General features: G+C 40.0%; 1 protein-coding gene across 2 annotated transcripts in view; it reads right to left on the bottom strand.

Moving 5' to 3' along the window:
• Positions 1-25,629, bottom strand: part of PPM1H (protein phosphatase, Mg2+/Mn2+ dependent 1H) — a 306,039-nt gene that overhangs the window by 123,218 nt on the left and 157,192 nt on the right. The window lies entirely within an intron of this gene.

Here is a 25,629-nt window from a genome sequence, read left to right as displayed (position 1 = left end):
TTCTGAGCAAACAGGGGGAGCTCTCAGCAATTACCATAGTTGCTGGTTTGAACTGATCACAGTTTCAGCCTATTCCTGATGTGCACCAAGATTCTTTCTTCTCCCTCACTGTCTTTTTATACATCTTAATACATCTGAGGGACCAAGTAAGTCCCCACATACTTAGGGACACACATCTCTCTTCTCTCTCATTCTCCTCTTTCCTTCTCTTTTTTCTCCTCTTCTCTCTATTTCTTTGTCTTCATCTCCTCTTTCTCCCCTCTTCTTCTGTTCTCTTCTGTTTCTCTCTCTCTCTCTCTCTCTCTCACATCTCTCTTCCGATGAGGTTAGTTTTTTCTCCCCTCAGGCATGGGAATCTTTTTTCAATTTCACTTTGAAAAATATTTTATGGGAATCACTCTGCGTCAGGATCTGAGAAGATGACTCTTCTCTCTCATTTGTAAAAATCCAATAACCCTAAAAATGTCAAGCTCTGTTGAATTACCCTCCTGACAATTACCAGGGACAAAAATAATGAAATGAGAACAAACGGGAGTGACCCAGAAGAAAAGGGAGAGTGAACACCCAGCGAGATCACTTAATCTGAATCCAATATGTTGAGTTACTGTCTGGGGACAAAAAAATCCCTTGGCTTATGTCCTACATTGGCATGAGGGAGAAACGTGCACTGGAAATCTGGGCAAGTCCTAAATCCTAAATTAGCGAGTGAAGAGCAAAGCTGAAAAACTGAGCTTGAACAAAATCCACAACCTGATTTAAAAAACAACAACAAATCTTCCATCTCAAACTTTGCGTAAGAATAGACATCACAAAACAACACAACTCTGTACTTGCATAGGGCTTGGCCTCCAAGGGCACTGTGCTAGTTCCAAATGTATAACTGTATGCAAGTAACTAAAATCAAACCCATGGTGACCTTTGAGAGTAATGGGAATGCCAGGCATTCTACAGGAATTATTGATCGAGTCTCAAGTTTTGAAGCTGGCTTAATATGTACAGCATGGAGAATTTTCCCATATTTGTCCTTCCCTTTCTTTCTTTCATCTCTGCTTCTACCTTCATCAACACTACCCCCTGAGGCAGACCCTTAAGAAGCCACATTAGTTGTCCAGAAACTCTCAAAGGACATTTGAAAACATTCCATGATATCATCAATGCAGAGATCTAATGAAAAGGTTCAACCATTTTGGCAAACTATTTGGAACTACGTGAGAAAATTAACTAAATTGTTCATGCCTTTGGACTGAGTGAATGAAAAAAGCACTTTTTAAATGTTTACTACGTGCAAAGCACTATGCTAAGCTCTGGAGATACAGACAGAAAGCTCAGACAGCCCCTGACTTCAAGGAGCTCACATTCTGATGGGGGAGACACACACATGGAAAGTTTCAGCTGCAAATCAGATAGAAAAATCTTATCCTTACGGTGTAGAGGCAAAGCAGATGATAGTGCCAACAATTCCAATAACAAGTTGACCAGTAATCCCAGCAACAACTACTGGATATTTACTCCCAAAGATGTCAAACTTGGGAAAAGTCCCAAGTATAGCAAATATTTATAACAGTATTTTTTTTTTTTTGGTAAGGCAATCGGGTAAAGTGATTTGCCCAAGGTCATACAGCTAGTAAGTGTCAAGCATCTGAGGCTGGATTTGAATTTAGGTCTTCCTGAATCCAGGGCTGGTGTTTTATCCACTGTGCCATCTAGCTGCCCCTATAGCAGTATTTTTTGAGGTAACAAGAAACTAGAAACAAATTGGTTACTACCCTCATTCACTGGGGACTGGCTGAATAAACTATGGCAAATGAATATAATGGAATATTAATTTTAAAATGCCAAAAATGAAGAATTCGGAAAAATTTGGGAAGTTTTGTACAAACTAATGCAGAGTGAAGTTGAAAAGAACTATATACGCTATGATCAATATAACATAAAAGAAGACAACACTAAAAAAGATGAACAAGCTAGAGGCTGAAGAGGAGGCAGCTATGTGGTTCGATGGATAGAGTGCAGCGCCTGGAGTCAGGAAGACCCAAGTTCAAATTCTCAGACACCTATTGTGTGACCCTGGGCAAGTCACGTCACCTCCATTTGCCTTAATTCACTGGAGAAGGAAATGGCAAACTACTCCAGTATCTCTGCCAAGAAAATCTCATGGAAAACATGGTCCATGAAGTCACAGAGTCAGATATTAACTGAAACAACTGAACAACAACAAGGGGGTGCACTGCATAGAGTTTTTTCCTTGGAAGATGCGAGTTCAAATCCTGTCTCAGACAGTCACTGTCTGATCCTGGGCAAGTCACTATACCTCATTTCCCTCATCTGTAAAATGAGGTTATTTGGTCTCAATGGTCTCCAAAAGTTCCTTCTAACTTTAAATCTGGAATTCTACAATGTTATGACATCAAAAGCTAGCCAGTAAATGACTAATCTTCATTCAGATCATGAAATAAGCCTTCTGCCTCTCAGCACAAGTGCTGGACTACAGGAGCAGAAGACGGCACAAAAAGCCAGATGCTGTCAATGTATTTTTGTTAAACTGTCCTTCATTGTTCCAAGGAAGGGTGGCAATGGGAAAGGACAATGATGTCAGGGAAAAATAAATCAATAAATTCATAATGATGAACTTGGGATCCCTGTTAAAATCAGAACAAGCTCTACAATCTGAGGAACTTTCAGACCTCTAGCATTGATGGATCACGGGCAAAGATTCTATCTGTGATAAAAACGATAACTACCATTCCTATAGCACTTTAAAGCTCGCAAAGTATTGTGTCTCTCTGTCTGTATACATGTATGTGTGACACATGCACACATGTGTATATATGTATATACCTACATATGCATGTATATTCGTATATATTCTCATTTGATCCTCACGATAGCCCTGGGAGGCAAGTACCTGTTATCATCCTCATTTTTTTTTTTTTGGCTAGGTAATGGGGGTAAGTGACTTGCCCAGAGTCACATAGCTAGTGTCTGAGGCAGGTTTTGAATTCAGGTATTCCTAAGTCTAAATCTAACATTCATACCCACTGTGCCACCTAGCTAAAACACACACCTATGTGTGCGTGCGCAAGTGTGTGTGTGTGTGTGTATCTCACATCACTATTTGGCCCTGAACAAGGTTCAAATTTTTTTATGTTTGTATGTATATATGTAAGTACATATGTACATATATGTAAATGACTATACATGATTGACACAACCCAAAACACTATTCACCCAAAAGAACAAGTTCCTTTGGGGGGAGGGGAAACAACTAAATGCTAAAAAAGAAATGAGCTAGAGATGTATTTTTAAGCTCACTGTGATGTCTTTTAGGACCAAACCCTGGGATCCAGCTCATGTACACTCATGCAAACCCACCCACACATATTATATTGCTAACCCGTGTTAGAAAAACCTATTAGTGAAATGTTTCTCTTTTCCAAGCTCCACTGGACACTTTCAGCTTGGGTAAGCCTAATGGTTCTTGTTGAAATGCTGGTTTAACCAGAAGAATGCCTGCTGGTAATTTAGTAATACAGTAATTAAAGCCTTCGTGTAATATAATTATATGTCGACTACAGAAGGGACAGCTGCTACACAGAAGTCTACTGCCAAATTTCGCGAGGCGTAATGCTGTGAAAACCGAGTCTGTCTTACAATGAGATTCTGAACAATTCATGGGGCCAAGTACGACTGGGTGAGCAAGTACGTCAGAAGGCCTAGGTCACTCACTCATTATTAAGTAACCATCTTCGTGACTACAAGATTCTGCAGTCCAACAAACGTATTTGACTGATGTAGGGTTTAGTCCTAGTCGGGCTATCCCAGAGCCCTGGTAGAGATTAATCATGTCTACTATAGAAGGAGCAATGGTAGTCTGTTAACCCAAGAAGGTCTCGGGCTGCCATTATGAAAATTTACTTGGTTTACTTTGCAGAGGGAGTCTGATGTTGCCTGACTCAATCCAATCCGACAAGCATTTATTAAGCACCAAGTGCCAGGTACTGTGCTATTATCTTGGGAAATACAAGGAGAAAATTTAAAAAAAAAATTTTTTTTCATGTCACCTGTGTAAGAAAAACTGATCAAGGGAGTATGTATGGCTTAGTATGGTGGTTGTTCAGTGTTTCAGTTGTGTCTGACTCTTTATGACCACACTTGGGACTTTCTCAGCAAAGATACTGGAATGGTTTGCCATTTCCTTCTCCAGCTCATTTTACAGATGAGGAAACTGAGGCAAACAGGGTTAAGTGACTTGCCCAGGGTCACACAGCTAGTGTCTGAGGCCGCATTTGAACTCATAAAGATGAGCCTTCTTGACTCCAGGCTTGGCGCTCTATTCACTGTGCCACCTAGCTACTCAGCTTAGTGTAGTTCAGCTCAGAATGACAAATAACAGTGAATGAGTAGCCTAAGAGTGAGGAGTCCTAGTACTACTGCTAATTCCTAGCCATAGGATCTCCTAATCTCAGTTTCCTCATCTGTAAAATGAGAATACCATTTATTCCTGTCTACTTAATGTGGTTCATTTAAATCAAATGAGAGAATGCACACAAAAGCACTTCAATATACTGAAAATAACTCAAAGATGGAATTATCATGACCAGAAAAAGCTTTGCACTGGAGAATGGCTGACAATATTGGATTTTTACACATAGAACTTTTTCTTTGCTTCTAAGCTGCCAGAAGAGATCAGGCATGCCACTTCAATGCTGCACTTCAGTTTTTAGATAAAGACAACATTGCTTGCCCCCTTCTGACATTAAAGGATTATTTATAAGACGCAGGATATACTTGGAAATGTTTTGGCTTTGATCCTTTGGATCTATGTGTGGTACTTTGATATTTACTTGCTTAAAACAATATTGAAACAAAGATTTGGGGTATAAAGTGGTATTTTACATGATTCAAGCTATGTAATCAGGTAAGTCCAGTCAAAGCAACCTGGAGCAGCAATCTTGTGGGGCCACTGGCTATAATTCCTTAAAATGCTGCTCCTAATTATGAGCAGGAAACTCACACACACATTAAGAATATAGCTCACAGGAAGAAAAGTCTGGGCAGGGATTAGAGGTAGAATAGGGAACCTGGATATAACTGAGAAACGAATCAGTGGGAACATTAATTATAGTGAATCCATATTTGGCAGGTTGGTTAAATTAGGGCCACTTGCTACAGCAATAAAAGTGAAGGTTTCCTGAGTTCAAAAAATTTCAAAATGAGGAAGAGATTTGATCAGTTTCTCTTAGGCATTTTCAATCCTTTCATCTGGCAGCAAATGTCTCTCCAAATGAGTGATGAAGTGGCAACCCACCCTGGATACCTACGAGAAAGGGGAAAAGAAAACCCATGCACGAGACTTATGTGTCCAAAGTAGATTTATTAAAGGATATTCTGTGCAGTTGGCTAGAGATGGGAGCGGGATGCTACGGGGCTCCAGCTCTGTGTTTGGATTAGGACGATGGAACGGCAGGGATTACAGCAGTGGAGAGGTTCCCAAAATTGCTTTCCACTTTTCCTTTTTTTGTTTAGGAAAAAGTCCCATCTTTGATAGGTATTAAGTAATTTTTTGGGGGTGAGGAGGGAGGGAAGGAGGTTCCCAAGATGGTGACTGGTGAGAAACAAGGTGTTACCTGCCATCTCTGTTTCCAGATCTACGCTTTGGGATCTCTGAGCACAATAACTAGTTGAAGGGGAAGAATGTATGAGACCAGAAGCTTCCTTGGTTAGCTAACAAGGGGGATGGATGTGGAAGGTATTATCTATGATGCCAGCGAACACTTTATCTATGTGATTATTACTGGGCAAAGAGGAAGGCACCTTAAGAGTGAAAGCAAAATGCAAGAGACAATTAATACTTATGGGAAATGTGCCAATTATCTGGCAAGTTCCAGGAAAATGACCTTGAGTTATGTTCTCAAGTGAGGAATCTAAGGCCTCACGGATGTGATTATGAGTTTTTTAATTTTAGTTTTATAAAAGAAAGAACACTTGACTTCTCTGCAGAGTCTGAGAGGGCCTCAGGATTTTCATTGGGCTTAGATGAAGGAAAAATACTGAAAATGCTGAAATGCTGAACTTGAGAGTTTTGGAATTTTAGAATTTTGGAATTTTTGGAATTTTAGAATGGAAAGAACCCTTAGAAAGTTCTATGGTACTTGTGACTTCATAAACAATATGGCAGACTTTTTAGAGGCCCAAGCTTACAATGTTCCACATAGGGAGAGGGTTAGTTGAGCAGTCCTGATCACAGTAAAGGATACTACCCAGGTGGGGATATGAGTTGTATCACACCTTAACTCCTGGCCGCCCCACTTGAACTAACTAGACTCCAATGTTTGTATTTCAAAGACTCCACCAAGTTTGGATCTTTTCATCAGTGACGCTTGAAACACCTCTATCTATTAAAGATCCATTCCTCACTCCCTACCTCTTATAAAATTATGCAGTTTTACAGGAAAAGTTATCCTTGGTTGTAAACCTTTATGTTTGGCCTTTGAAACACCATATATCCTTTATAGTAGTTGCTGCCAACTTGTGTGGGATCCTTACTGTGGTTCCTTAGAATCTGAACTCTTTACTTTCAAGTGTTTGTAGTATTTTTAATATGGCCTGGACTCTAGGTTTTAGCCATGACATTCCTGGGTGTTTTCAGTTTAGGGTTTCTTTCAGAAGGCTGATCAGGGGATTCTTTTGATTTTCCCTTTCTACTCTGATTCAGTTATATCTGGGCAGTTAAAAATTATTTCTTGAAATATGTTATGCAGGTTTTTATTTGGTCACGGTGTTTAGAGTACCCAGTGGTTCTTAAATTATCTCTCCTGACCTGTTTTCTCAGGTTAGTTCTTACTCGTAGATACTTTTCATTTTCTTCTAGTTTTTCAACCTTTTGACTTTGTCCTAATATTTTCTGTTACATCACTGAGTCACTGAGCTCTGACTGCTCCATTCAGTTTCTTAGTTGTGGTGGAGTTCTTTTTTCTTCTAGCTTTAACTCTTGGGCTTCTTTTAGCCCATAATTCTTCCTTGTGTTCCAGCATTTTCTTCTGTTTACTTATATTTTTCTAACATCAGTTATCAGATGCTAGGCTCATGTTCTGTCCCCTCTGGCATTCTTAAATGGGCTGGGTAGCTCCTGTTTGGTCCTGCCTGTTCCCTCTGCCATTCTGGTCCTAGGCCCCACATTTTGTCTCAATCCCCAGCTTCTATCTCAGGCTCCTGGTGGTCCACTACAGCTACCGGCCCTGGGCTGTTTCCATCTCCTTCCCTCTGCCCAATGTCCAATCAGGAGATTCCTCCTCCCTGCAGTAGCCCTGACAGGACACAGTTGCATGTTACAGATCCATCAGTCTCAACTTCCATGCATGTCTCCACTATCCCCAGGAACTGAACTGGCACTGTTTCCTGCTGTGGCTCCTAGTGCTCCCTAGTGTACATGGCTGGGCCATATCCCCCTGCACAGTGATCTATAGGGGCTGATTCTGTTCTCTGCTTTTGTTCTGACAGACCAGGGCAAGGGTCTGGTCACAGTTTCCAAATACCACAGCAAATGCTGACCTCCCTGGTGGGACATCTTCTCCAATGTTTCACTGTTTGTTTTTTCAAAACACTTTTATGTATAGTCTGCACTGAGTGGAAGAGCTTATTTCTGTTTTTATTTGGTTTCTTTATCACTGTTCTGTTGGGGGCCTTTTTCAGATATTTCCTGGGGTCTACATGGGAGAGCTGCACTCCCTCTATGATGTTTCATATTATCCACTTAACCAGAAATCCTTTCTCACCTCCTCTGAAGTTCATATTAGTCAGTCAATAAACATTTATTATGTACCTACTATGTGCCAGGCCCTTAAGCACTGGGGATACAAAAAGAGACAAAAGGCACTCTCTGCTCTTAAGAAGCTTACGATATAACAGGGGAGACAAGCAAACAAATGTGTACAAACATGCTACATAGAGGATAAACAGGAAATAATTAGAGAGGGAAGGCATTAGAATTAAGAGGGGCTGGGAAAAGCATCCTATGAAAGATGGGATTTTAATTGGAACGCAAAGGAAGCTAGGAAAGGTAACAGGCAGAGATGAAGAGAGAGAGCATTCCAGGCATGGACGGCGGCCAGAGAGAATGCCCAGAGTCAAGAGACGGACTGTCCTGTTCATGGAACAGCCTGCAGGCCAGTGCCACTGGAATGAAGAGTATGTGTGAGAGGGCTTTGAATGCCAAACAGAGAATTTTGCATTTACTTCTGGAAGTAATAGGAAGCCACTTGACTTTACTGAATAGGGAGGTGACACCACCAGACCTGAGCTTTAAGAAAATCACTTTAGTGACTTAATGGGGGATGGTCAGGAGTGGGGAGAGACTTGAGGCAGTCAGACCCACCAGCAGGCTACTTCAATAGTCCAGGTGTGAGGTGACAGACTTCTGTACTAGACTAGTGGCAGTGTCAGAGCAGAGAAGGGGGTATATTGGAGAGATGTTGCAAAGGTGAAATCAATAGGCCTTGGCAACAGCTTGGATATAGAGGATGAGATACAGTAAGGAATACAGGATGACTCCTGGGTTGTGAGCCTGAGGGATGGAAAGATGGTTTTGCCCCCTAGGGGAGGGTGAGGGTAGGGGAGAGGTTTTGGGGGGGAAATAATGAATTCAGTTCTTGATATGTTGAATTTAAAACACCTAGTTTGAGATTTCTGAAAGGCAGCTGGAGATGGAGACTGGAGGTCAGCAGAGAGAATAGGGCAGGATAGGTAGATCTGAGAATTGTCAGCATAGACATGGTAATTAAATCCATGGGGGCTAATGAGATCACCAAGTGAAGTAGACAAGTATTATCCAATTACACCAGCCCATCCAAATCACTATTGTAAGGTCAGTCAGTAGGTACCAGGTCACTTTCCTTCTTCCATTGATGAGTTCAGCACCTGGCTCATTGCCTACCTCTCAACCTCTAACTCTATGCTAATCCTCATTGATTCAATGTTGACCTTGATGACCCAATATGACAGCAGTGTTCAGGATAAAATGGACGGTGAGAGACGTGGGATGCAGATCAACTACTTGGAAGCTTCTGTAGTAGTCCAGGCAAGAGGTGATAAATGGTTAGGATGTAGTAGTAGAAACACAAAGAAAGAAACGGACTGGGGAGACTTAACAATCTGCCATATTTCAGGGGCATGAACCACGCTCAATTTGACAGGTCTATATTTTTGCTCCCATAATACCTACTACTACTAAACTGGAGTCAACCTTGGTCAGTCTAATCAAAGACCAAGTGTGTAATGCTAATGAGGCCAACTAATGAGGTTCAGTTCCCACCTGGGCTAATTAGGTCCAGAGAACCACAAATTGTACTGTTTAATCTGATCTGTCACCCAGCAATCACGTACTAGTACCGTGGGTAGCTGAATGAAAACCACTGCCACTACCACATCATGGTGCACGTCCATGTAAACATTCAACAAAGGTTAAATTCTATCAGAGTGGATGCTATTGTAACCTAGCTCTGCAGAACAAAATGAATTACATAAGCTCTAAAGCCACACTTCAGGATTATTCAAAATAACCACTTTTCATATAACAAAATAATATAGACAGTTCCTTGAAATTTCCCACTACGGTTTTTCTTTATAGGTTACGTAGTACATTAACAGCAAACAAACTATACCTGTTTTAGCATTTCTTACTTGGATTCCAAAAAGAAGCAATTTTAAATTCTGCCAATAATCATAGCCAAGTCTATTTGGGTGTAGAGACATAGCACTTGGCATTTTTACTTCTTTTATAAACAGAATCCATTGCTGTATTTCATCAGAGCTATGAAGATTTTTAACTATCATATCCTAGGGTCCAAACTGAACAATATCCAAAGCTGACATTACAAAGACTGAAGAGGATTAGGAGACAGCTAGGTGGCGCAGTGGATAGAGTGCTGGGCCTGGAGTTGGTAAGACTCCTCTTCTTAAGTTTAAATCAGGCCTCAGACACTTACTAGCTGTGTGACCCTGAGCAAGTCATTTAACCCCATTTGCCTCAGTTCCTCATCTGCAAAAATGAGCTGGAGAAGGAAATGGCAAACCACTCCAGTATCTTTGCAAGAAAACCCCTAATGGGGTCACAAAGAGACGTGACTACAAATGATTGAAGAACAACAAAGGTGGTACAATGGGTAGAGAGCTAGACATGGAGTCAGAAAGCCCTGAGTTCCAATTCTGCCAATCCAGACTCTCACAAGCAGAGTATATGTGACCGTGAGCAAGTAGATTTTTTTTTAATCTCTTTCAGCCTCCGTTTCCTCATCTGTTAGATGAGAGAGCTGGACTCAGTGGGCTCAGTCACTTACAGCTCTACATCTATGATCCTCTGATTCCACAGAACAAACTTATGTATCACCGATTCTTAGTGTTAGAAAGGATCTCATTGATCATCTAGTTAAATTCCTACCTCAGGGGCAGCTAGGTGGCACTAGTGGATAGAGCACTGGCCCCGAAGTCAGGAGGACCCGAGTTAAAATGTGGCTTCACATCAAACACTTGATACTTACTAGCTGTATGACCCTGGGCAAGTCACTTAACCCCAAATGCCTAAAAAGTAAAAAAGAAAGAAAGAAAAAAAATTCCTACCTGAAAAATGAATTTCCTCCACAGCATCCTCAACCTGTGATCAAATATTCTCTGCTTGAAGAAGTTCAGAGATAGGGAACTCAGTATCTCCAGCTACTCTGTTAAGAGGTTTTTCTATATAATGAACACAGATCATTTCTATGACTTTTACACATTACTTCTAGCTCTGCACTTGGGGGGCCAAGGACAAGAAGTTTAATCCCCTGTCAACCCTATGAATATTTGAAGAAAAGCAATCATGATGATAGCTCCTGGCTTACCTAAGTGTCCTTGCCAGGCTACATATTCCCAGTTTTGACAAATAATCCTCACACGATATGGTCTACTATCCTGGTCATTTTCCTATGGATGAGCTCCAACCAGCTTGTTAAGGCTTTTCCTAAATGATAATCCTCCCAAATGCAACCAACACCCTGGATAAGTTCAGATCAGGGCCACAGGACTATACCCCTTCCTATTATGGATATGATGCTTCATTTAATGCAGCCTAATGTTAGATTGCTCAATTTCAGCTGCCACGTCACACTGTTGTCACAGCATGGTGGAAGGAGTGAGGGACTTTGAGCCAACAGGACCTGGTTTCGAATCTTACTTCGGAGACTTACTTGCTGTGTGACGATGGGCAAATTGTTTAACCTCTCTGAGCCACAGTTTGCCTATCTATAAAAAGTGGGAAGAATGCCTACTGTATACTACCTCAAAGGGTTATTGTAGGTCTCAAATGGAATAACACATGCAAAGTGTTCTTCATAATAAGGAAGAATTAAATGTAATTCATTATTATTAGAACATATTTGCATGGCTCAGACCTGGGACTCCACTCACTCATTCACTTTTTTAAAAAAATAAATAATTTATTTATTTTTAGTTTTCAACATTCACTTCAATAAGATTTTGAGTTTTAAATTCGTCCCCTACTCCTTCCCCTCATCTCGATGGCGTGCCATCTGATATAGGTTCTATTTATACGTTCATATGAAGCATATTTTCCTATTAGTCATGATGTAAAGAACAATTACAACTAACAGGAACCACGAGAATGTAGCAATAAAACAAAACAATAAAAGAAAAGGAGAGCAAATAGTATGCTTCCATCTGCATTCAGACTGCATAGTTCTTTCTCTGGATGTGGATAGCAGTTTCCATTGTGAGTCTTTTAGAGTTGTCTTAGATCCTTGCATTGCTGAGAAGAGCTAAGTCTATCAAAGTCAGTCATCACACAGTGTGGCTGTTACTGTGTACAATGTTCTCCTGGTTTCGCTCACTTCACTCTGCATCAGTTCATGTAAGTCTTTCTAGGTTTTTTCTGAAGTTCACCTGCTCATCATTTCTTATAGTACAATAGTACTCCATTACATTCATATACCACAACTTGTTCAGCCATTCCCCAACTGATGGGCATCCTCTCAATTTCCAATTCTTTGCCACCACAAAAAGAGCTGCTATAAATATTTTTGTACATGTGGGTCCTTTTCACTCATTCACTTTCTCTTTCTCTCTCACTCTTACACACATACACATGTATGAGGTAGGATTTGAACTCATAGCTTCCTGACTCCCAGCCTAGTCCTCTAGGCCCAGTCCAGACCTTTACCTACTTTGCTGCAATGTCTCTACTTTTCATCAAAAAACTACAACTAAAGATCCATCACAGATCAATGACACTTAGGTTACTGTGAGATGTTTCAGTGATAGTCCTATTGCTTTGAAACTGATGTCACAGGCAAGTAATACCATAGTCATCTTTCTTTTCCAAAGCCTTCAGTTTTCAAAAGTTTTTCATATACATTTCAGGTGTTACTCATACCTCCAATTTCTGCAAGAAGCCTTTCCCCATCCCCTGGGCTCTCTATCTCCCTTTCAATGTTAGAGCCTTCCCTCTGAGATTATCTCCATACATTATCTAATATGTTGGCACCTTTGTTTGCATGGCCTCTTCCCCCCATTAGAATGTAAGCTCCTTGAGGGCAAGGGCCATTTTGGCCTTTATTTATATCCCTGCATCATTTAGCACAGTACCTGATACAGAATAGGTGCTTAATAAATGCATGATAACTTGCCACACCTGCAAGGTTGATAGAGCAGGTATTATAACTTCCGTTTTAGAGAAGAAGAAATAATACTTAAAGAATTAAAATGACTTGTCTAAGGCCAGTAACAGGCAGCGCCAGGCCTAGAATCTAGGTCTTCAGAATACACTAGCCAGATGCAAGACAGGCCTAAGCAAGTACAGGGCTTTAGTTTTCAGACTATAAATATGATCCACATACATGAACTTCAACAGCATGGAGCACTGATGGCTTATTTTAGTTGTAAGCTACTTAGCGAATACCTATTTTCTTCATTAACATCAAATGGACACGGTATTTCCTAAAGAGCATTCTAAAAATACAGGCTTAGGTTTACTGCTGATATGCCCTACTCCTCATTACTTTAATTTGCGTCTCAGTGATGAAAACAGAGTCACAATATTGCTATTGTCCTTAATTATTAACTGTCTTGGCCAATCTAGGCTGCATTTGGTAACAAAATCTTCTATAACTAATGGTGACAATAAAAATTAAAATGGCAAAGGAAGGGATTTTTTAAAAAAAGTAATTCTGACATTAAACTTAGCACTTCCATCACCACCAAAGAAGAGAAAAATGACAGACTAAAATAAACCACCCACAAGCCCAGAAATGAAATGAAGTATCCTTCTGGCTAATTAACCAATATGGCCAGCCAGGTGGCTCAGTGGATAGAGCGCTGGGCCTGGAGTTGGGAAGACTCATCTTCATGAGTTTAAATCTGGCCTCAGACACTTACTTGCTGTGTGACCCTGGGCAAGTCACCTGACCCTGTTGGCCTCAGTTTCCTCATCTGTCAAATGAGCTGGAGAAGGAAATGGCAAACCACTCCAGTATCTTTGCCAATAAAACCCCAAATGGGTTCACAAAGAGTAGGACGTAATCGAAAAATGACCGAAAAAAATTACCAGTGTCTATTTTGCTATCTTCTATATCCCAGACATGTGAGTTTTTTATTCAAGTCTTAAAAGGTACATGACTTTCGTGGTACCATTTAACTTGCTTTATCTGTCACTGCATATGTTTGCTCTTCTTTGTATGGGAACCAGGGGTTATATTTTGAAATGCATTTTACAAATAGCGAGAATGGGTTGGTACTGATTCACCTTTTCTTCCCTTCCTGGAATCACAGCAACCAAATTAATTCTGTAATAGCTAGCGTTTATATAGCACTTTAAGATTTGAAAAGCTTTGCTTTACAATGATCTCGTTTGATCCCTACAACATCCCAGGGAGGTAGGTGCTACCATTATCCCCATTTTACAGTTCTTAACTATGGCAAGTAGAGGTTAAATGACTTGCACAGGGTCACACAGCTATTAAGTTTCTGAGGTTGGATTTGAACTCATATCTTTCTGACTCCGGGTCCCGTGCTCTATATACTACAACATCTAAGGATACATATAAACACATTTGAAATAAATATAAAGAGAGTAAATACAATGTTACCAGGTAATTTGAACAGGAGGCCACGAGGGAGGAACCAGGTAAGGCTTGAGCCAAGGGTTCAACAAAGCTAACTTCTATGAGGGTAAAACTGCTTAATTGAAGTGTATATTAAAACTAATATTTTGCCTTTGGTGATATATGTATGTTAGAGTTGACTAAATTCAGAAAAGCATTTTGCTACTTAAGGTAGAACTTCCTATAATGAATTTCCATTAAAATTTTCTTAAAATATATTTATTTCCAAGACGTATAGAAGTTAAACCTTTTTTCCCCCCTATTTTATAGGGTTTTTTTTTTTCCTACATTGGGAAATAGTCTGGAGTTTTGTGCTGTTACACACAAGACATTATGTACTTTACAAAAACATTTGTTTTTTACATTAGAAAACCCAACTTAATTCTTGCCTTCTGTTATGTTTGATTCCAGATTTAGAATTCTAGGTTCATTTGGGCCCTTTAAGTCTTTACTCAAAATACTCAGTGTAACTGTCATCGTCCTTCCTTTGTTTTTGAAGAAGACCAATGACCAATGAGTTGTTCAATGTCCTTAGTCTCATTCTCTTTTCCTGAGGCATCCAAGTTCTGTGGCAGGAGAAAAGCCAAGACGACTGTCAACGATCCAGGAGATGCAGCGGATGACCTTGGCATCTCCCAAGCCTGACCAAACTCTAAGCATTCCACAGCACCTGCTTCAGCTGCCCTCATGGCCACTGGAACAAATCATCCTCACCCCCTTATTCAGCAGCTCACCAATGGGTTTGATACCTTTCAGTCACCCTCAACCTGGTTTAGCCCCTTTGCCAAGATGGTCTACTGAGGTGTGGCCGCTGAGCCTGCTACAGTTCCTTGGAACCACAGGTGAGAGTTGGTGAAAGGGGGACACCAAAGAGGGATGAGCAGCCCTGAAAAGGGCTCAGCAAGCCCTCACATCAGAGGTGTTAGACCTCCAGGAACACCCCATACAGCCAGTGAGGAGAATTAAGAAGGAAGACAGGGTCTTGATAAGGCTGATGTAAGGAATGAAGACACTCCAGGCAAGAGTCCTTTCTCTTCCATGGTATTTTTCTTGCCCTCAACACAACTTAAAAATACTAAAAAACAACACTGCTGCCATCCTTAGCATTCAATATAAGTAATGAGTTTGTTTGGGTCTAGCCTACCTGACATTCTTCTTACAAGATCATGCCAAGCTTTTGCAGTCATGAAATTATAACCTCTTACATCTATCTTTTCTACTTGCCTCTAAAAATATTTGCGTTGGTCAATGAATTCCCTATGAAGCTACGTCATTCAAAAGACCCTCCCCTGCCTTTACTTCCCAATTAAGAGCATTTAGGTTTGTATTATCAGAATATTGTTCTTCTGCATATCTCATCTCTCTTGGGCCGATTTCCTTCACAGAATCTTGGCCCATAGGATCCCACCCATCTTTTCTCTAAATTCTTTGAAATCTTCTCCCAAAGCCTGGAATCCAAGTGAGTTTACTGACTCAAGCTCTCCTCCTCTTCCTCATTTATCCCTATGATACTATGGTTACTTGCTCCACAAATTTAATTTCTACTTAAAAGTGGAACATTGAAACTGGAGTCAGGAAGACTGAGTTCAAACTGGGCTTCAGATGTTTTGTGACCTTTGGCAAGTCAATCATTCTCTACCAGTTTTCTCATCTGGGAAATAGGGAGAATAGCACATCCCTTACAAGGTTGTCATAAGGATCAAGTCAGATAATATTTGTAAAGCACTTTACAAAATCTTAAAGCATTATATATAAAGCACCTGTTATTATTACTTCAGCAACCAGTTCTTTTTGGTTAGAAAGTGATTCAGAATAGCAGGTCCCATCACAGCCTAGCCTTGCACATTATAAATGCTTATGGAATGGAATCTTTTTTTTTTTTTTGTACTGCTGAAAGATTAAATTACTTACTTAAAAGGATGCATATGTGAGATGAAGAAATACATGATTACAAAAAGCTGTTAAGAATTCAGTAACATTTTAATTCAATTTTATTTTATTAATCATAACAACATCTTTTTTTCAACCTGACCTGTGATTTCATTGGCATGCGGAAACTCTCTATATGGAAACTCCTTCTACTAAAGCAGATTGGCATGCCTACTCTATAACTATGGTCTTACTTAAGAGAGTTACCTGAAGGGGGCGGTGTTGCTGTTGTTCAGTTTCCAACACTTTATGACCCCATTTGGGGTTTTCTTGGCAAAGACACTAGAGTGGTTTGCCATTTCCTTCTCCAATTCCTTTTACAGATGAAGAAACTGATGCAAACAGGGTTAAGTGACTTGTCCAGGGTCATACAGCTAGGAAGTGATCAATTTTGTTGTTCAGTTGTTTCAGGTGTGTCCGACTCTTCATGACCCCCATTTGAGATTTTCTTGGCAAAGATACTGGAGTGTTTTCCCATTTCCTTTTCCAGCTCATTTTACAGTTAAAGAAACTGAGGGAAACAGGGTGAAGTGACTTGCCCAGGGTCACTCAGCTAGTAAGCATCTGAGGCTGGATTTGAACTCAGGTCTTCTTGACTCCAGGCTGAGTGCTCTATCCACGGTGTCATCTAGCTTTCCCTTATCTGGGGACACTGAGCAGGTAATTGGCTTGCTCTGGGTTACACCGCCAGGAGGATCTGAACCTAGGTTTTCTTGATTCTGGGCTGGCTATCTTATCTACTCCATTATGCTGACTCTATCTATGTTGTAAAAATAGTACTAGATGTGTGAGACACTGTGGAAACTGCAGATGTATATTTGCCTGTTTATTATACTGAGTCACCCTACATATTAGATTGGCACCAAATGAAGATCAAAATGATTTACAGTGTGTATATATGGATCTGTAGACCCCTTGAAAAAATAGCTTCACGGCCCACAGGATGTGAAGCAACGACATAGATCTGGGGCAAGGAAACACAGTTAGCCCTTCCACGTCACAGGGGTTAGGGACATGGCACTCCCTGCAACCTGGAAAATCCACATAAAATTTTTTGGCTCTCCCTTCATACCAAAGAAGTCTCATGGTATTAAAATATAAAATATATTGACATTATACAGTACTATACAAATATTTTATGCGTTTCTGAGTTTCTAAACTTTTTCTGTGTTGTCTGCTAGCCTTCATGTGTCATCTGCAGCTTCCACAAAACTGCCCCAAAATTCCCATTTAATTTTTTATGCTGACCCATGATATATTCAAACTGTGATGGGGAAAGTCGTGATGTGGAGGGGGATAACTGGATAATTTTTTTCATCTCTCATATACTGAGTTTGCTCTCTCCTACTCTGAATAAAAGACATCCCCCCCCCAGGTGCCATGCTAAAGCATGTTCTTCCCTTTCAATCTAATCAAGCACAAAGTCTTACCCCTTTTAGGAAGCTCTTTTTAAAGAGCTGGATTTGGGTCAAAAAACACTAGAAAAATGCCTTTAGCTACTGCATTCCTGCATATTATCTGGCATTTACATCCTTCTATCCATCGCTAGATAGCCACAGATGACATTTATTATGATGTTACTGTCATTTACCTTCCCTTGGATTTATTTGGTTTGTCTTGACACCTCACATTATACCAATTTCCTACTCTGTTGGGATCAAAATCTACTCCTCATCATTCCTTTGTCCCTCCCACAGTTGTTGTATATCATTGAGCATTTAGTAGACATTAAAACAATATGTGATTGAGTATCTACATCCCCTTCCCTCTGAGCCCTTAGATACGGGTAAAAAATACGGGATCTAAGATATAAAGAAAGGGGATGAATAGAAGTTAGAGAGAGAAACAGAGAGAGAGAGAGAGAGAGAGAGAGAGAGAGAGAGAGAGAGAGAGAGAGAGAGAGAGGGAGAGAGGGAGAGAGGGAGACAGAGAAAGAAGAGCTTGGAGCCCCAAGCTTTTTAGAATGGTGTTTTATTTTGACCCCCTCCCTATTCCACATTTCATATCCATTTCACAAAGAGAGTGTGTGTTAACCTTAAATTTAATTTGGTCAGTGAAAGCACATCAACCATTTTGAACTCAGAGGAAGGCCACTGTCAAATTATAAGCTCATTGGAAAGGCTGGTCTTTTCCTGCAGGATCACTCTGTGAAGGGTTTGATAGATGAACAATTTCCTATAAGCTAACAGCCTCTGGAAGCATTAGGCGATTGTACATGGAAATCCAAAATCCATCATAAACAATTTCTTGGGTTGGAAACATTTTTAAGAATGCCTCACTATTTTACTGGGTCAGAAAATGGGAATATCCTCCAAGAGCTATAATTCATCCTCGGTTTTAAGTTAAAGGAAAGCAATAAATCAGTGAGCATTTATTAAGTGCTTACTACATGCCAGGCACTGTGCTAAGTGCCAGATGTGTGTGTATGCAGACACACACAGAGCAGAAATAGCTTTTGAACTCGCAGAGGTCAAATTCTATTGAGGAAGATATAGAATGTATACTCTAACAGGAGAGAAAGATAGATAGATCTCTATCTATCAGGTACATACAATATAGATATAAGGCAATCTTAGAGAAGAAGGCACCAGCATCTGGGGGATGAAGGATTGGGAGGGGTGCGAGTGGTTAGGAGAGGAAAGACCAGGAAAGGGCTCCTACATAAGGTGGTATCTGAACAGAGTCTTGCTGGAAGCCAGAAACTTGTGGAGGTAAAAGAGAGGAAGGAGGGCATTCCAGGCTGGGGAGACAGCTAATACAAAGGTGCAAAGATGGTAGATGGGAGTATCTTGGGTGAAGAAGAACAAAAAAGGCCAGTATGGTTGGATTAGAAAGTGAATTGAAGGGAAGGCATCACAAAGGAGGAACCATTTGACCTAGGCCTTATTCACCTCGAGTATTGTTTCCGATCAATGTTGTCTCCATTCACATGACTGTTTTCAGTTTATTGTCCTTTTGAATCTATTTTCTTTATCTGAATTACTTTATGTAGGTCTTCCATATTTATTTGAATTGTCCTGTTTCATGCATAAGATCTCAGCAGGCAGATATTGGGGAAGGCATTCCAAGCTATGGGACAGACAGCCAAGTGCCATGCCAAAAATGATCCCCCCACCCTCTTTTGAGGATAATACCATTATATTACACTACTATTACTGCCTCTCTCCTTTTCTCCCTGGGGATTATAAAGCTCCTATATCAATATACTCTTCCTTCTCTATTATCTGAAAAAACCTCCAAGTGCTAAGAATTTGAACTTATATTAGTGATAGGGAAGAGAGAGTAAGGTTGGAGGGAAGGTCAGTAGGAGAGGGCAAAGAATCAGTAATACGTTCATCGATAGGGAGAAAGAAAATCATGAGTTAGGTTGGATAGAAAGACTAGAGAAAAAAAGAGAACCCCCTATTCTAGAGTTTGGGAATCTGGCCTTTAGAAGCCCACCTATCCCCCTTTCTAAAAAAGGGGAGATTTCCTGAGCAAAATGCCTCTTAGACAAAGTTAACGATTGCCTATGAGACCTATGCATCTAGAAACATAGGGGTGCAAGAGTTTAAACCTTACCACCCACTTATCCCCCCCCACCACTATTACAATGAGTCATTCAGTCATTGCAGGCATGATGGAAGTCCAAACCACAGGGTCACTATGAGTGTTGGAGGGGCTTGGTAGGACCCTACAAGGGAGCAAGAAAGTCACTGGAATGTTGGCATGTTGCCCTACTAGCAATCTCAAATTCAGTTTCTTCAAAGACAACTTGCTTAGAGTACTATATACATTCACTCTGTCTGTTTATAAGCCCCTGTCAGTCCTTTGTATCTTTTGAGTTTTTGGTGGACTGAAATAAAGACTGTCCTGCACCAAATTTTTCTTTAAAAAATTAAGTAAACTAAAAGTGGTGTCATCCAGAAATTATCCGGCCACTCCCAAAGCACAAGAGAAGTGTCACCTGTGCGTTTTCTCATGTAAATGTTATGACAAACCTCCTACCACTTTTCTTTTTTAATACTGATTCCTTAGGAATCCTCTAGGACAGTGGTTCTTAACCCATTTTGTGTCTTTTAGCAATCTTAGGAAGCCTATGGACCCATTCTCAAAATAATATTTCTAAATGTATAAAATAAAATACATAGCATTACAAATTTCCAGGTAATTACCACATATCGAAAGACTTATAAAAACAACAATAACAAAAAGGTCTCAGGCTCAGGTTAAGAACTCTTGTTAAGTTGTGCATACCCTTTGACCCAGCACTTGTATGGCTATATCCCAAAGAGATCATAAAAATGGGAAAAGGATCCACATGTACAAAAACATTTATAGCGGCTCTTTCTGTGGTGGCAAATAATTGGAAATTGAGGGGATTCTCATCAACTGGGGAATGGTTGAACAAGTTGTGGTATATGAATGTAATGGAATACTATTATGCTATAAAAAATGGTGAGCTGGTGGACTTCAGAAAAACCTGGAAAGACTTGTATGGACTGATGCTGAGTGAAGTGAGCAGAACCAAGAGAATGTTGTACACAGTAACAGCCATACTGTGTGATGACTAGCTTTCACAGACTTAGCCCTTCTCAGCAATGCAAGGATCTAAGACATCTCCAAAAGACTCATGATGGAAAATGCTATCCACATCCCGAGAAAGAACTATGGAGTCAGAATGCAGATGGAAGCATACTATTTGCTCTTTTTTTTCCTTCTGTTTTGTTCTGTTCTGTTTCTTCTTTCTCGTGGTTCCTTCTAATGGTTCTGATTCTTCTTTACAACATGACTAATGTGAAAATGTTTAACAGGAATGTATATGAAGAGCCTATATCAGATTGCACATCGTCTTAGGGAAGGAGGAGGGGAGAAAATTTACAACTCAAAAGTTTATGGAAGCAAATGCAGAAAACTAAAAATAAATAAATAAATTAAAAAATAAAAATAAAAATAAAAAAAAGAACTCTTGTTCTAGGAGGTGGTTAAGGTGAACCAGTCTAGAAATTGAGAAGGGTCTGGTTATGCTTTAAGCAATTAAAGACATGTGATTATCTCACTGGAAAGGCCAGTGTTTTCCTGCTGGGTCATTCTGAAGGGTTCAGTAGATGAACAATTTCCTGTAAGCGAACAGACAGTGTCTGGAAGGTCCAACATTAGAAAACTGTCTTTAACTGGCTGGCTTAGCTGGTTAAACAAGGTGCCAAGTTTAGAGGCCAGAATGCCATATGGGATAGCCAACTTAGTGATGTTCCATTTTGCTCCTAGCCCCTCCATAAGCGTCTTACAAATGACTGCCATTGATTGTGAGGGCGACCAGAGTAGGAATAACATCAGTATATATTCATCCCACTCTTGAAGAAAACCCCAAAAGTATTTAGCTTTAAAGCAATAGGTCAGTTACTTGACAATGTAAGAAATTATATAAGGAAAAAGAGTTCCTGCCCACCAACAGCTTACAATCTAAGCACGTTTGATTGGAATAATCATACAGACTCACTCCAAGCCTACAATAATAACTTCTCTGACTTGGTAAAACTGCCAACACGTAACATATAGCAGCTAGTTATCTGGCAACAGAGAAGGACAAATGGTACATTAGTTTAATTAGGGCTCTGTTCACACATGTACTGCCAACTCAAATCATTTGTTTGAATTTTAAGCTGTCTTGCCTTCATTAGTGCCTGTCAGTAAGTGATAATGTGTACAAATTTCTATAAGTATGCTTAAATCACTGCACTTACCTTTCCTGGGTATTTTTGTATTTCAACACCTCTAATTTCAGCAAAAGTTCTTATAACTTTAAGCCATCAACTACTATTAACAACAGAGTTAATGGGTAAGTTAATTGCATTTTTCTTGTGATCCAAACCTACATGCCTACACATTGGCTCTGGCTGCTCTTTAATCTGACCAAAAAACCACAAAGAACTTATACCAAAAACATTTCAGACAATCCCTTATCCTTCCTTGATGAGCTCACTTCTATTATGATCCTCAGTTTGAGTTTTAACTATATTATTGATAATGATTCTAATCTACACGTATGTGGCACTAAGCATTGTTGCATTTGAGATTTTAACAAAAGCAAAAACTGAGGCAGATCTCTGGACAAGATAACATTCATCAGCAAGGGCATGCTACCTGTCAATAAATGTGTCAATAGCTTGGCTCCATGAAAGTCAAAGACTCCAAGGAAAAAGACAATTCCCCTTTTGAAGGTTTTGGGGAGTACAGAACAAAGAACAGAGCAGGGTATTTGACAGGGCTGAGGGTCAGGGAACAACATGATTGGTTGGAAGTTTAGTAACGTGGGCTAGCAATGACCCCTCTTCTTCTCTCATGAGATTAAGAAATGCTCACGGTTCTGAGTGCAGGTACAAGACAGCAGCCCAGACTTTTGGACAGCAAACCAGACATCCTTGAAGGATGAAGCTTGTTGGGAGTAAAGAAACCAAACCCAAACTCTCTTTCTATGCACACACATTCTTCAAGGTCAGTTAAATTCCTTTAGCAGGGGAGCTGGATTTTTAAATTTAACCCATTACAGTCCAGCTGATCTCTGAACTATGTTCAGAGACAAAGAACCATAACTTAAGCAGTTACAGGACAAAAGTAGCGAACAGGACAAAATCAATTACTTGTAAAGATTAATAAGAAAATAATACAGGATCGATTTTAATCTTCTCACAATCCCTGTCTCCAAATCATAAATAGACTAAGGTAGCTAGCCCTCAAGAAGTATGGTGGTGAATGAATGAATGAATGTGTTTATTGATTATGCACCAAGAATTGTGCTAAGTGCTGGGGATTCATATAGAAAGTTAAATTAAGTCCCTATGTTTAAGGAAGTGAGAAGTGTACAAAGAGTACACCTTCATGAGTGCATAAAGAATAATATCAACCTGAAGTCAGGAGAGACCCCCCCCCCCCCAAATGACACCTACTAGTTCTGTGACCATCAGTGAACCACTTAAATCTCTCTGAGCCATGATTCCCTCATTGGCAAAACAGGGAAAAAGCATACGTACGTCAAAGGATCCTCATCTGACAATAAGATGGGGATGAATTTAAATTCTAAATTAGAGCTTCTTAACCTTTTTTTATGTCACGGACTCCTCAGGTAGTCCGTAGAAGCCAGACTGAGCCTTTCTCAGTTTAATGATTTTAAATACATAAAATAAAATACACTAGATTACAAAGGAAATCAATTGTACTGAAATACAGTGCATAGTAATAGATATACAGTAATAGTAATATTTTTACACAGCCACACAGGTCACACAGCCAGTATGAGGTTGCTCAGAGGCAGAATTTGAACCCAGTTCTCACTGGCTCAGAGGCCAAACTCACTATCTGTGCTGTTTCTAATTAATTGTACACGGATTAAGAGGTACCCACCAAATGGATAACAGATGAACAAACAGTGCTATATGAATGCAGTGGAATTTTATGCAGCAGGAAATGCTGGAGTCAGAGAAACTTGGGAAGACTTATATGAACTGATACACAACTAAGAGAACAGAATTAGAAGAATGATTTAAACAGCAGCAACATTTTAAAGAAAAACAATTGTCAAAGACTTAGGAATTTCAATCAGTGCAATAACCAAGCGTCATTCCAGAGGACCAGTGATGAAATGTGCTACTCACCTTCCAACAGACTGGTAAAGGACCAGAATGAGACATACATATTCCAACACAGCCAATGTGAGGATCTGTTTTGCTTGACTATGCGTATTTGTTATAAGGATTTTGTTTTTCTTTTGTTTTATTTTTAAGGGAAGGGGTAGGAGAAAAGGCTAGTAGGTCATAAGAAAGGAAGGAAAAAAAGAAAGAAGGAAGGAGGGAGGAAGGAAGGAGGGAAGGAAGAAGAGTCATTGAAACATTTTCTTTAAATGCACAGAATAAAATAAAATGCCAGAAGGAAACACAAACAGGACAGTTTTGACTATTACTTGATGAATCGTGTACTTAAAAAGAAAATGCAAATGGAATGTAATAAAGAATACAGCTTTCAGGACCAAGCCAACTACCATAGGCTTGAATGGAATGTCATGGTGAGCTGCTTTGCCCTTTATGATTCATATCTCTGTTGCCCTGAATCCAACTTAATCTGTCTTGAGCTGCCATATTTTCCAAAAACACTGAGCCCAGAGTGTGCAGGAGGCCTTGAACATGTCAAGGATGAAACTCCCCACCAGGCAGCCCGAGCTGCCATAATTTGTTGTTCGCACCCCAGGCTGGACTCCCTGTGTGTGCTTCGGAGTCAGGACAAGCTCCAGTCAGCGTGCATGAACTGAGAAGCTCCTCGTGCAGCTGGGACCCTTGGAGAGAAGCATACCATCCTATCTTCATGGTCTAGCCCAGGGGTGGGGAACCTGCTAGGTCCTCAAGTGCAGCCCTTTGACTGAATCCAAACTTCACAGAACACATCTCCTTAATAAAAGGATTTGTTCTGTAAAACTGCTAGACTCTAGCAGTTCCCAAGGTAAAAGAATGCTGCTTTGGCCGTCACCTTGCTCCTTCCCTCCCCACATTTACTGCACCTTTCCTCCTCCCATGCCACTCTCATTTAGGAGGAGATTTCTGTTTCCTGCTCTTTCCATTGTACTGTCATAAATATACAAGCTTCTGTTTGGATTGTGAACGCTTTGCACTTGCTCAGGGTTCCACATGCATGATCATTTCTCTTGTAATAAACCTAGTTTTTCACGTTAAGTTTCATGAAGATGTGAGCAATTGCTTGTTTACAATGGTTATATGGTAGCAGCAGACATGATGCCGGTAGATAGGGACTTAGGAGAAGTAGCATCCCAAATAATGCAAATAATAATAATGCACTGACATGAGGATGGAGAAGAAAACAACCAATCACTTCCAAGAAAAGCCGCCATAACAAATAGCCTCACTGATCTCAAAAGGCCCTGATCATAAAGATGGGCCTGAGTCACCCACAAAAGTTTGGAATTACATTTGATATGTTTAGGAAAGAAGCTCCTGAATATATAATATATTTGAGAAGGACGTAAATCAAAAAGTGGTTAAAATAAACATGTTTCATCACTTCAAGTGGTAAGCATTATTCACCTTTAAATGCACACATCACACAGAATGCCCATTTCCCTTGTAACACTTAAATAAGGGGAAGGAGGAGAGAGAACAAACATTTATTAAGTGTCTAACATGTGCTAGGCCCTGTGCTAAGTGCTTTACAAATATCTTCTTTGATAAATGAAATTCTACTCTCATTGGTGTGCCAAGATCTGTTTGTATAAATGATTCACACTCTCCAAAGGGTTTTGTGAATAGTCATAATAATAACAGTTAATAATAGCTAACATTTCAATAGTGATAATTATGTGCCAGGAATCATACTAAGCACTTTATAATTATTATCTTATTCAATACTCACAACTTTGGGAGGCAGGAGTTATTATTATCTTCATTTTACAGATGAGGAAACTGAAGCAACCAGGGGTTAAGTGACTTGTCCAAGGTCACACAGCCAGTAAAATGTCCGAGGTTAGATTTAAACGCAGGTCTTTCTGACTCCAGGCCTGGTGCTCTACCCA

Source organism: Vombatus ursinus, unplaced genomic scaffold, assembly GCF_900497805.2.
Source record: "Vombatus ursinus unplaced genomic scaffold, bare-nosed wombat genome assembly UNPS02010320.1, whole genome shotgun sequence".
In the NCBI taxonomy this organism is placed as follows: Eukaryota; Metazoa; Chordata; class Mammalia; order Diprotodontia; family Vombatidae; genus Vombatus; species Vombatus ursinus.
Note: the sequence above shows the minus strand (reverse complement) of the source record. Positions and strands in the feature narration are given on the sequence as shown.